The following is a 13,105-nucleotide window of genomic DNA, read 5'->3' on the forward strand; positions in this document are numbered from 1 at the left end:
GCACTTCGTATCACACATTCAGCCGCAACGGTACGCGGGTAATGGAAAACGCACGTTAATCTTCCCTAATTTTCCTCGACCGTGCTAGGCGCGCTCACTAATTTCGCTTTGTCGTCGCGATAACGACGATTAACGATCTAACGGACAGGCGCGTTTCGTTGAGCATTTCGGTGTTAACTCCTTAACATGTTGAGACGGCTGTACGGCTGACGTCTCGTGGCGAATCAATTGAAGAAACAAGTAAATCATTCAAAGATCGTTCTAAGTCTTAAAGTTTGCTCTTAAAAAAATTGTCAAAACTGTCTCACTGTTCCTCACCGATTTTGGATACATCGTATGGTATAAAAATATTAGATCCATATTTTTTATACGCATATCTCAAAGTTTAGAGGACAAAATGACCCCTCGAAAATTAATTTTTTATTTTCAACATATCTTCAAAACTATAAGGTATATAAAAAAATGGTTTATACAAAAGTTTTATGATATTTTACTTTATAACAGTATATTTATACTTTACGAAGTTTTTTAATTTACTCTCAATCCCAGAGATTGTTTCGACTGCTGAGATAAGCACATAAAAAAATATTTAATATTTTTAATGCTTTACGACATATTTGAAGTCCATCAAAATCTACGAGGAACCGTCCTTTAATAAGATTTATATTAATTTTAATTATTTTTTAATTATTTTTATCGCAGAATGTCAATTTTGATGTTAAACTTGAATTACTTAATGAAAATTTTCTGCAAAAACTGATTGTTCATATTTGTAGTTATTACGGTAAAATTTTGTAGGATTTTTGAAGTTTCAAGAAAATAAGTTTTCCTTTTCTTTTGAAAAATTGGAAGACTTACAACGTATCTTTAGTTATTACATAATATTTTGTAGAATTTTTTCAATTTTCGAGAAAATAAGTTTTTTCTTTCTCTTGAAAAATTTAAAAACTTACAGGGTTCTTTTGTACATCGATATTTCTCATTCTTAATTAATTTTAAAATTTATTTCTAATAAAAAAACTGTTTTCGTATGCACGCGTGCGCGAGATGTAAGAAGTAGTGAGCATTTATTTATGGCCCGCCAAGTTAGATTATACAATGTCTTGCATAAAAATAATATTCAAAATGTATGTGGCGATGTTGAATCTGAAGTACACATCTATCTGTTTGCTTACTCATGTTTTATATTAAGTTATAATCAGAGATAACTGTGTCCGTTCAAGCTTGAAATGCATTAATATCTTGACGAGACATTCTATATAATTTGTTTTTATCATTTTGAAATGAAATAAACAAGTTCAATTCTGTAATAAATAATTATATTTTGCGGTAAATATTTTTTTCATTATAATGCAAAATAAGATATTAAATATTTTTTATTAATTCATCCAATTATCCTTATTCTTGTTTTCGTTTATCAATTTCTTTGATATCATCTATAACTTCTCGATCATCTATAGCTTTCTTATATTTTTATTTTCTTATCACGTTTGCACATCTAATCTGAGTTCTACACAGAAACGTAAACTCAAATTTCGAGAGTTGTATTCGGCGTGTATGTTTAGGTCTACGTTGTTGGGCATTTCGCGCACTGTGCACGCACCGATCGTAAATTTCGCAGTACCGGTTTCCCTTAATCAATGAAGTTCCATTCACAGCAGAATGAACCATGCTAGAGAGAAGAAGCTAGTGTGGACTAAGCGACAGCTTTGGTCCTCGCACATGGTGCTCGTAAATTTCGCGCCTCCGGTTTCCCTAATCAGAGATAGAAACGGGGACAGATAGCGTAGGAGAGAATGAATTTAGTCTTCTCGATACTTTCTTATTGGTTCAGGGCGAGGCAAGCGAGTGGCAGGCAGGCAGGCAGGCAGGCAGATAGGCAGGCAAGCGGCAAGCAAGCAAGCAAGCAGGCAGGCAAAGCAGGCAGACAAGTAGGTAGGAGAACTTTCGTTCGCCAGCGATTCTTCTCGGCGTTATGCACGCGCGTACAAAGTCGTACGTCATGTCGAGCCGTTTAATGGCCTCTTAATACTATCTTACGAGCGGCATGTTTCCCCACCCGCACAGCTCTTTCTGCCACAGCCGGGTGGACGCTACCTTTGAATAAGGCGACCGACGGACACGGCGGAGACTCCTCTCTCTCGCTGCGAGATCTTTCCGTTGTGTCGCTCCGCTGGATACTCTGTCTCCGTCCGATATAGCAATTGGAAATTCTTTAAGGGTCTGTGTCATCGGTCGAGCCATGGATCGTAAACCGGAGGCGAATTCCCGCCGGAGAAAGAGACCGCGCGATTTCGATCGTTTAGCGGCCGCAGAGCAGATCTTCTCTGTTTGTGAGGATACCAACGGTTACGCGCCGCTGCGCGTATCTTCCCGCCGGATCTTCTTTGTTGCTCCGATCACGCACGGATGACTATACCTATGGATATATACATGCGAGTGTGCTTACGACAAAATGGTTGAGATAATCCATGATCTTTAATGATCTTACAATAGTAAGAATTCAGTTCAGTTGTCCAATAATGTTTATCGTCTTATTATGACTTATCATAATCAGGATTGTATCGTATATTTTAAGATACGTGAAATTATTACATATTTAACGTTAAGATTATTGTAAATCTTTTTTTATGTGAAAAATATAAATGTAAAATATGTAAATTATTATAAATTGGATAACATAATGCAGAAAAAAGTAATTAAATTTTATAATTATTATATCTGACTAATATTAATAAAAATATATAAGCGAGATTAAAGCTGCAGTTTAGTGCAACAATAGAGAACATAGGCTTTGATGATCCGTAAATTGTTTACATAAATGACACATAGTAAAACATGATTTACATAATTTACATTGTATACACGTAGATGTAGATTATATTTTACACACAACCCTAATCACAATAACATTTGGGTTTACTGCAATTTTGAAAAAAATATTTTCTAAGAAAATTGCAATTTTAGATTTTAAAATATTAAAGGATTAGCATTCAATTATGTTTCTTTACTTTATGAGATTGATTGATATTTGTGATTTTTAATTTTTAGCTATTTTTAATTGTACAATACAATTGCAATTTTATTATTTTCTCTGTTAATATATTTTTAAACAATGTAATATAATAATATAATGCAAAGTTTATAAAGCTGCGTAGGAATTGTTTTACGAACATTAGAGAATACAGAATTCATGTTCTGGGTTGCCAGTTTTATTTAAGAATTTATTTAAGAGGAAGCAGTTTAATGCCGCCGGAAAAAATTGTGCATCGCGTCTAGTAATATGTTAGACAACCCCATTATTTGTTCACTTACCAACTTGAGTTTCATTAAGAAGAATTTTCACGGAGCTCTTCTCTACTATGCATGTCCACGAGAATCGATTGCCACAATTTAACGTAGAGAGAAACATTTCTTGTTCATCAACAACATGAGAAAATGAATCGATCGTTATTAGGCTGAGAAATGTAAATTTCCAACTTGAATTGCTCTCGCGTAAACTGACGCTCGTATATGTAACATTTTACGACATCGGAGGATACATATAAATAATCGCTTGTTGACCGTTAAAGTGTAACGTAAAATTTTATCATTCGGATGGTAACACATTTCTTCTCGTTGCGCGATTTAAAAGCGCTATATAATTTTCAGGGACGTTCGATCGCATACGAAGATTTTCTTACGTATGTAATGCGACGGTTTGCCGCAATCATCGGTCCGATTACGGTTTCAAGCGAAGCATTTACTAGCGAAGCACTTATTTCCTGCGTTATTTCAGTTTGCCCTAGCGTTGCTAGTAATCATTAAAATACATTCCCAGAAATTGCGTGATATTTTCGAATCTTTTCGTTTTAGTTCCGCTGCCAGCAATATCGTGTCATATAAATAATACTGTAATCAAAACAACTTTGTGATAATTTTATTGGGTTTATTATATAATCTTTTATAGTTTACATTAAAAATGACACGTATTTAAAAAACCGGTGCTGTCGCTTTTACTCGTTCCAACGGATTTTTTCCTTCTTCTGATGATTTTTTTGTTGCTGCCTTTGATTAAAAATTTTAACTCTTCTATGAGCTCTTCTGTAAAGATATCTGTAAAATATAATTTTTATAGCTTATAAAATAACTTCGTAAAACAAACAGAAATTATCATTAAATGTATAATTACGTTTGATGCGATGTTTTGAATATTCCAGAGAAATGTCCATCCAGCAAAGGCTATAAGACAATGCAATGTCATTTATCACAATTGAAAATACTCTACCGACATCCTCGAAATTCAATGGTTCCACTTGGACTCTCGCTGTTTCTTATAAAAATTAAAATTTTAATAATAGTTTTTAATGCTTATATTTTTGCAAAACGATCATGGTTTAAATTGTCGCGTGTGGGATTAAAGTTTGTGGAGACTAAATGTAAATTTTTCCTTGGAAGTTATCTTGCGTAAAATTTATCCAAAGTAAATTTCTTCCTCAATCTTGAAGTAAGCGTACACGCTTCGGCTTTAACTTTGGCTTACTTGCTTATCAAACGCGCGCAAGCACTCCTGAGCCGCTATGTCGTCTTTACACGTACGAACTAAATCGGTGAAGTTTAAGTCAGTTCAACTATAAATGTAATCTAATAAAAGCAAACATAAAATACTCCGCCTTATGTTTTATTCGTGTAATGAAGCAAAAGGATTAGATAGAAGATGAGATAGAAAGTTAAGAATTAATAAGAATAAATACAATAAGTGAATGAAAAGAAAAGATTTTGAAAGTTAATAAAAAATTTATGTAATTATTTTAGAAACAAAATAAAAAGAATTACACGACTGATTTTAATTATATGTTTATGTAAATAGCTTATTATATGTATATACTAGAAAGCAGACGATTTGTAGTCTATTTAGTAATAAATTTTTTAGGTTTAGTCTTGAATAATATTTCATACTATTTTACTTTATGTATTACAAGGTCACTAATTTGTTTTGATAAGATCTAGTTGTGTGTGTGTGTGTGTGTGTGTGTGGATTTTTAAATTTCTTTATGATATTTATGCAGCTAGGAAGTATTCTAAATTCTTTGACCTCTGTCTCTTTTATAAATTAATTATTTTTATATAAAAGTATTAGAAATATATCAATATAGAGTTCGGCAAGAATTGCATATTTCAGTCAATTTTCAATTTGGTTTCTCATCTCTTATTTTATAAACCCATACGCAGTCTAAACACCGATCGGCAATATTCAAAATATTTTTTAGTCGTATTCTTTATTATATAATTTTTATTTCAAAATTTATAGACTGCACCGTGTATTTACCTGGTATATTTTGGGGAGGAAGATTATGCAGCTTTTGACTTAATCTTCAGGTAATTCTTGCCATAATATAACATGAGTATAATGTGAGAATAGATATCGTACGTCTCATCATTGCCTTGTTTCTCTTTCCATTATTTGTTTTGTAACTTGCCGATTACACCATTTTCCTGCAGCTTTAGTATGGCAGTACACAAATCTGTATGATAAAGTATATCTGTCGTAAAAATTATTTTATTAAAATCACTTTCATTTAATTACAAAAATTTGTATAACGTGCACAAAATTGAGAGTAATTGGCAATAATATAATAACTTATCACAATTATTATTACTGTATTATGATTGAATCATCAACCTTTATTTCATTGCTATCTCGTAACCTTTGGTCTAAAAGTCCACCGATTCGTGTCACATTACAATATCTATGTTTAATATACTCAATTGATGAGAATTCGCATAATATGCATAATTCGTGTTGTACCTTCCATAAGCCTTGTTACTTTTCATAAGCACCTCGTCAGCATGAGTCTTCATGTAATTATATATAATCGCATATGGTTCATACGTGGAATCCTGTAAAACGAGATTGACTGCTTTGAGCTACCAAGAATTTCTATAAGTAAATAACGCGAAATATGCATTTTTAATTAATAGTTATCAACTATCACTATTTTTTCCTTTTTGGATCATATCACTCACCTTAAAGAATGAGAACCATTAATTTTTGTTGAAACCATACTTGATTTTCTGTTGATTAGCCAGTTCTTCCGCCACTTGAAAAGACCACACGACAGATTTCATGGATAATGTAGCTATCAAATTGGCGATATACATTGTTACAATTGTTACAATGATACAATGACAATCAGAGTAAAGAACCACTATGCAATAGCTAAACCTCTTGTTGAAATTCCTTTGAAATATACTACAATTTTTTTTCGATTCCATTGTTTATTTTAAGGGCAAAGGTATACGACAGACAAAGTATAACTCGATTGTTTTATCGTTTATAAAAAACAATTAAAATTATCTACGCAATACATATAATGTATGTACGCGGTTACATACATTGCTAAAAAACATTCTCGCTAAGATAAACATTTTTAAACAATATCAAATATTGTGCATTCCTCGGTATTAGAAAGAATGTTTTAATTACGGAAAAAACATGGGATTTATTATTACTTATCTTAGAGTGAAGTCTCATTTCAAAAAACAAAATTGAGCCAGTCTTTGAAAAAGAATGGAAAATTTTCACTCTTTTGGAGTAAGATTTTTACTTGTTTGTCATGAAATTAATTCCAAAAGAATGAAATCTCACTCCAAAAGAGTGAAAATCTGCCAAAAAAGTGAACTTTTTCAAGGGTGAAAATATTTTCATTTTTTTTCAAAGACTGGTTTAGCTTTCATTTTAAGAAATTTAGAGAATAGAATAACATTAAATATTATATATATGTATAAATTGAATATAATTTTTTAAACGCTGTTTAAATTCTATGCTTTGGCTAATTATAGGGATTTACAAATTCCTTGACTTGTCTATAAACGTTTGGTCTGCGATAAATTAGAATAAAAGCTGACTGTATATACGAAGTGGACGACACTTATTAATCGCGCGCACCATAATCGATTCTGTGAGACGTATGCAAAAACCTGCAATGACATGAAATTTTGTGCGCTTAAGAACTTGTTTGATTTCATGTAAGAAAAATATTCTCAAAGCACACTCTGTAGACGTTGGCAAGCTAAAGTGGATATCGTCTCGCTTGGTGTAAATCCAGTGAAGCCAGGAGGCTTCAGGATAGCTCCGATCACTAGAAATGGAGTATTTGTCAAGGTGAAGGGTGTTTCCAATACTTCCGCCTCTTTGATGCACGGATATGGATTTGTCCATTTTACGGGACAGTTTTCCAATTACAAATAATAATGCTGTCACGACGATGTATGCTCCGATCACACGTATCCAAACGTCTTTTGAAAACGGTCTTAGATAGGATAGTAAACCTGGATGGGTCTTTGATGATATCCTGTACAGAACGCCTAAAATATTGTTCCATCCAAACATAAATGTTGAAATCTCAGTGTATACTCTACTTATCTATTATATTACGAATATATTACCACGTTTTATCTAAGTTTATAAATGGATTCGTAAAATATACGTTTTCTTTCGCCGTCGTAATCGTCAGATCTGTGATCGCTAAATCTGCTTCTCTCTCTCTCTCTCTCTCTCTCTCTCTCTCTCTCTCTCTCTCTCTCCTTCAAGATCAAACAAAAAAATTCAGCGTGTTATAAAAAAATTTCTATGGGAAATACTAGATGTATGATAAAAATAATATTCGTTTTTTTATGTAGGTCTTTGTATCTCTTTTTTCATAAAATGGAAAAAAAGATATAAAAAGGTCTTTCAAAAATATTAATTTAAAATACATTTAAATTTGTATTAACGATGAAATCGATTTTTGAAAATTAGTGGAAATCATCAGATTCTATCGACATATCTATGAAGAGGCAACTGCTTTATCGGTATAAGAAGCTACAACGTGTTGGTCTCGTATTGTGTATACGATGGAAGGTAGCAGCACTATTCACGTACGAAGTCGACTAAATATATATGATTCGTATGAGATAAAATCATGACACGAAAGAATTTCATCGACTTACATCAGCGATTATTTTTTCCAGCATTCTATCCCATTTCTTAGTTACGTTATTAAATGATTCGTAAGCTTCGTCAGTCTGGATTTCAAATGTATAATTAAATCCTAGTATCTTGCTCATTTCTTGAATTATATCTATCACGAAGCCTTCATATCGATCATTTCCAATAATTAGAGGATGATTCTTTAAGCATCCCATACGGCTGCGTCTGGAATGTATTCCAATTTAATTTATCTTAGAAACAATTATTATCTCTTTATTTAATATATAAATTGAAAATTGATGGCACAGACAATAAAATAAAAATTTTTTTATCAATTCTAACTGTTACTTTCTTCCTTAGAAAAAAAATATAAAATACATGCAGTATTGTAAATAAATCAGCAATATTATAACATTCAAGCAGTAACATATATTGCAAACGTTACAGCAATATTGTTACGGCTTCTGTACTATAACGAATCTTATTAATAACATTTATTCGGAATTATAGTATTCTATTAATAAATTGATAATCAATTTAATATATTGATGCTAATAAACACCTTTTATAAATGATGTTACTGTATCTTATGAACCTATAAAAGTTGCGATTATTACTAGAAAATATTCATTAAATATAATGCTAACTTGCATTTTATGAAGTCTGCACCAGAGAATGCATTGTGAAAAATATTACTCTAGCTATTGAGTGACAAAACTGATATTGTTAAAATTGATAATAAAATTTTTTCATTCAATTACGTGTCATTATTTCTGGGACATATAACTTGACTAAACGTGCCACATATATCAACACATTATTTTAAATTATTTTAACTAACAATAGTGAATAGATGTTTTATTTCTTTGATAATTTTGTTTCATATTACGAAAGAAAAAGTTTTGTATTTATTTTTATTTGACAATTATTAACTTGGTTAATTATTAACGTAATATATAAATGAATATTTGAAACATATTAGATATCAGGATGAGAAAATGCTTTTCACCTAAACTCTTGTCTACTCCGGGGATTCTGTATTCCGGCTTCCATTGAAAACTAAAATTCGTTTTCCATTCACTGATTTTATACAATTCTTCATTTCCTAGATTTACAATATCTAGTTGGAATTCACTTCGGAATCTAGCCGAATTGAATTTTATCATATCGTTTAATCCTATAAGTAATTCAAAAATTTATTATACGTACATTATACAGTGCCTTCTTGATATTTTCCAAGAGATATCCACAGTTTCACCAACACTTTATTTATTATCTATATGTATAGTGTTTTGCATTATTATAAAAAATAGCACATTTTTTAAAATAAAATAAATAAGAATTAAAAAGATGAAATTATTTATTTGATGAAATCGTATTTTATCTAGAAATTATAAAGTATTCTAAATTGTTTCTAAATTAATTTTACACATATACATATATTATGAAAGTGATTAATATATTTAATATTAATTTGCTATAAAAAAACGATATATTTCGCATATAATTACTTAAGCTAAAATCGCGCCCTCAAATTTCCATTGCAAAATAATTTTTTAAGATTTCCCTTCACGCTTTTGCGAAATTGTACATAACCACTTGCGAGAAGTTATACTGCATCAAGTAAGTGCCGCTTCCATCTTTAAATGGAAACTGTCAAGTTCTAATTAAGAGACCGAGATTGGAGGGTATATCGAACAATTAAGCTATCTGGGTCGATTAAAGGTATGCCCATTAAATTTATTCCGGAATATTGGTAATGTTTTAAATCCAAAGATTCTAATAATCAAACGTGCGTTAAGTTATCGCTAGATGTATTCACAAATTAAATAAGATTTCAGAAATTTGTATACACAGTTAAATATATTTAATTCTTGAATACATTTTATTATTATTTTAAGTAGGGGAGTCAGTTGAATATAGGGGTAAGTAGAATAGTCGCGGCTATTAAAAACAAAACACGCGAGACACGCAGAATAATTATTGTAATATCTCTCTTATTATTCCAACTTCTTATTAGTCCAACTTGTAGTGCTTGTTCGAGAACTAATGCAAGAATATCATATGAACAGTCGATTATGATATTTCTATGTCCAAATATCTTAACTTCTTTCATAGCTTGTCTGCAAATAAATCATCTCGTCAATTTGGATGGTTCGTGTCTTCAGAAAAATTCTCGACAATAGCGACGTGTCTGATTGTGACGTTCGCTTTATATCCATATAGTCGTATCATAAATACGATATTTTCTGACGTTTACTCTGGGACAAAATAATAATACGTACAAGTGCATAATAACTTTGTTTAACAAACATCGCTTGCACTTACACTCAGATTCGTACGAGGAACGACCTATTTGTATCATGCACGAATACCTAAAATTTAGTCCGCTACCGAAATGGAACATCATCGCGGAAATGATATTCATGTTTGGCAACTGGAGCAGACGATTTATGCGTATTAGGCTATCTGCATTGTTGTAAAGTACTGCATATTCTTTCCATTTGTATTCTTTTATTAAGTCTTGAAAAACCTAATTTCAGACATTATAATTTTTTGATATGAATGTAATCAATGATAATAATTATGGAAATTTGTTGAAAAAATTTTAATTTCCTTTGCTCTCAATCTTGATTAAATTACATTCAGTTAATGTAATTTAATCTGGATTCAGTTAGCAAAGAGCAAACAAATGCTTGCGAATAATCAAATTAAAATGCAATAAACTTGTATCGCATAAGAGATGTTTATCTGAACATTGAGACAATGCTTGAAAATTTCTTACAAGTAATACAATTTTTTATTTTGGTTATAACACTTTTTAGTTTAATTTAGTATTTTAATGAAAAGATTCCAGCCATAAATCGAATGTAATTGTATGACTCATATCAGATTGTTTATAGATTGAAGCAATTTTTTGTGTATAAACTGCTAAATTTATAAATAAGGATAAATACTATGGAGGTGCGGATATAAGTTTATTATCACATTTTGCCATATTTTGGTTCAGAATCCCATCTGGCAGCAATATGAGGTATATCCAAAGTATCGTACATACTTTGGCTCGCTGTCGTTTTATCTTGAAGACCAAATATTGCGGCAAATCCGTTATTTATCAACTCGCACGTTGTGTATAATTGCATAATGTAATTTTACAAAACGCTTTGTATGCATTAATAATCGAGCACTTTATTGCTGTAATAAATTGAAGCATTATACATTATTAACAAAATTACTAAAATTGCTTCTATATTAATTTTGGTTCTATAACTCATTATTTTATAGTATAATACATAAATGGTGTTTGAAAAAAATTGATATGCAATATAACTTAAAGATTGTGGATGTATTATATTATATGTTGCACGTGATAACAAATGCGCTTATTAGATCATATATATATCTCAAGGGTATAAGAACATTCTAAAGATAGAAAACAGGGTTGGGTAGTAACGCGTTACTTGTTACAATTTTTTTTCCAGTAACGAATGGATATATAACGAAATGTTCCATTTCTTTATTTGTTACGTTAATGGTAACACAGTTACATTTTTTTGATAACAATAATGAATATAATTGTTATTTTGTACATGAACATATGTATGGAACGTATATAAGTTTTTTTTTTAATAAAGAGTTTTAAAAAAAGGGATTATTATATTTTTTTCATGTGCGATTAATCATAACCATTATACATCTTGTGTTGAACGATCTCGCGTTGAATCAAAGCGACATGGATAATTGAATGCTACTCTAAAAAAAATTTATTAAAATTTGGTAAAATGTAACGGAAATTGTAACATTACTTTTTGAGTAATATTAACGGCCTACAGTAACAAGTTACTTTCTTAAATCCACAGTACGAATAACAGTAACGAATTACTTTTCAGAAAAAAAGAACGATAATAATAACGAATTACTTTTCGAAAATAATTTTCCCAATTCTGAAAATATGAAGTTCTGTGTTAATTCAAGTGCAAAAGAAAAATTGTGTACCTAATATGTTTGCTACTTGGAATGTATTCTTGTTGATTTTTTCTGTTCTGAGTGTTAACAATATGTTTCTCACGCGATTGATTATTTTTATTTATCGTTTTAATTGATATTTCAAACGCTTTTTGAATCATTTCGTCGCTATCGAACAAACCATCTGCGATCATTCAATTTCATCGATACGCTGGGTTAGTTAATTCTGCTTTTGCCCGCATATGTTATTGTTCACGAGAAACATGGCGAGCTTACCGATTGGTATTTTCCTTGGAAATCCCAAAATATTGGATATACATATAACAGTGATGTATAGAAGCAGCATTTCTCGGCTATTCTAAAAGAAGCATTCTAATAACAGCGCAAAGTAAATGGTATAGAGTACATAGTAAGGATTTACTTTCCATCTCCTTAAAAGTAGACATTTAATTGTAGAAATTTTTTATTTAGATAAATTGAAATTAAATTTGTTTGTTATTGTCATTGCATTAGTACCATTTACTTCGCCATTTTAGATGATTTAAAAATCTAAACATATAAGCGCACTAATACAGTATACATATGTAACTAGTGCGATATATTTAGACTTCTGAACTCACTGTGCTAACGTATTCTGCAACGGTTTTTTGTCAATCTATCTGCTAAAAACAACTGTTGGATGGTTCACTGACAGTCTTTGAGAGATGTCAGTGATACGGATTCGTTATTAATTTCATAATTCTTAATAAATTTAAATATTTTGTAATGTATAGTATACTTTATTTATTCTAAATAAAATTTTTAAGAGACATCATAAGTTGTTAATAAAATACATTTTAATCAATAATTTCAAATGTTTACTAAATACCTATACAATTGAAGTACATCTTAACTGTAATCTAGCAAACTTAGTAGACTTCTATGCTATTTAAAAAAATAATTTGCATCTATTAACGGATCTGTTTCGTTTTTGTAATCTGCAATTTTATTAAATAAAATTTTTCATGTATATAATTAATTATATATCTATGAGAAGGAAATTAATGTTGTTTCAATTATTATATAGCATTCTGAAAATGTAAATCCATCTTTATAAAATTTATTTTGTGAATACTTTCTTTTTTATTTAGTTCTTTTCTAATAAATCTGTTATATTGCATAATATTATTCATCATATTTTAATTAAAT

General features: G+C 30.4%; 1 long non-coding RNA gene and 1 pseudogene across 1 annotated transcript in view; one reads left to right on the top strand and one right to left on the bottom strand.

Annotated features, from left to right (window-relative positions):
- LOC147910252 (uncharacterized) overlaps window positions 1-13,105 on the top strand; it is a 322,413-nt gene that overhangs the window by 222,912 nt on the left and 86,396 nt on the right. The gene's annotated exons all lie outside the window — the stretch shown is intronic.
- On the bottom strand, window positions 981-12,263 carry LOC147910256 (glutamate receptor ionotropic, kainate 2-like; annotated as a pseudogene).

Source organism: Acromyrmex echinatior, chromosome 3 (genome assembly GCF_024713525.1).
Source record: "Acromyrmex echinatior isolate Ae372 chromosome 3, ASM2471352v2, whole genome shotgun sequence".
Taxonomy (NCBI): domain Eukaryota; kingdom Metazoa; phylum Arthropoda; class Insecta; order Hymenoptera; family Formicidae; genus Acromyrmex; species Acromyrmex echinatior.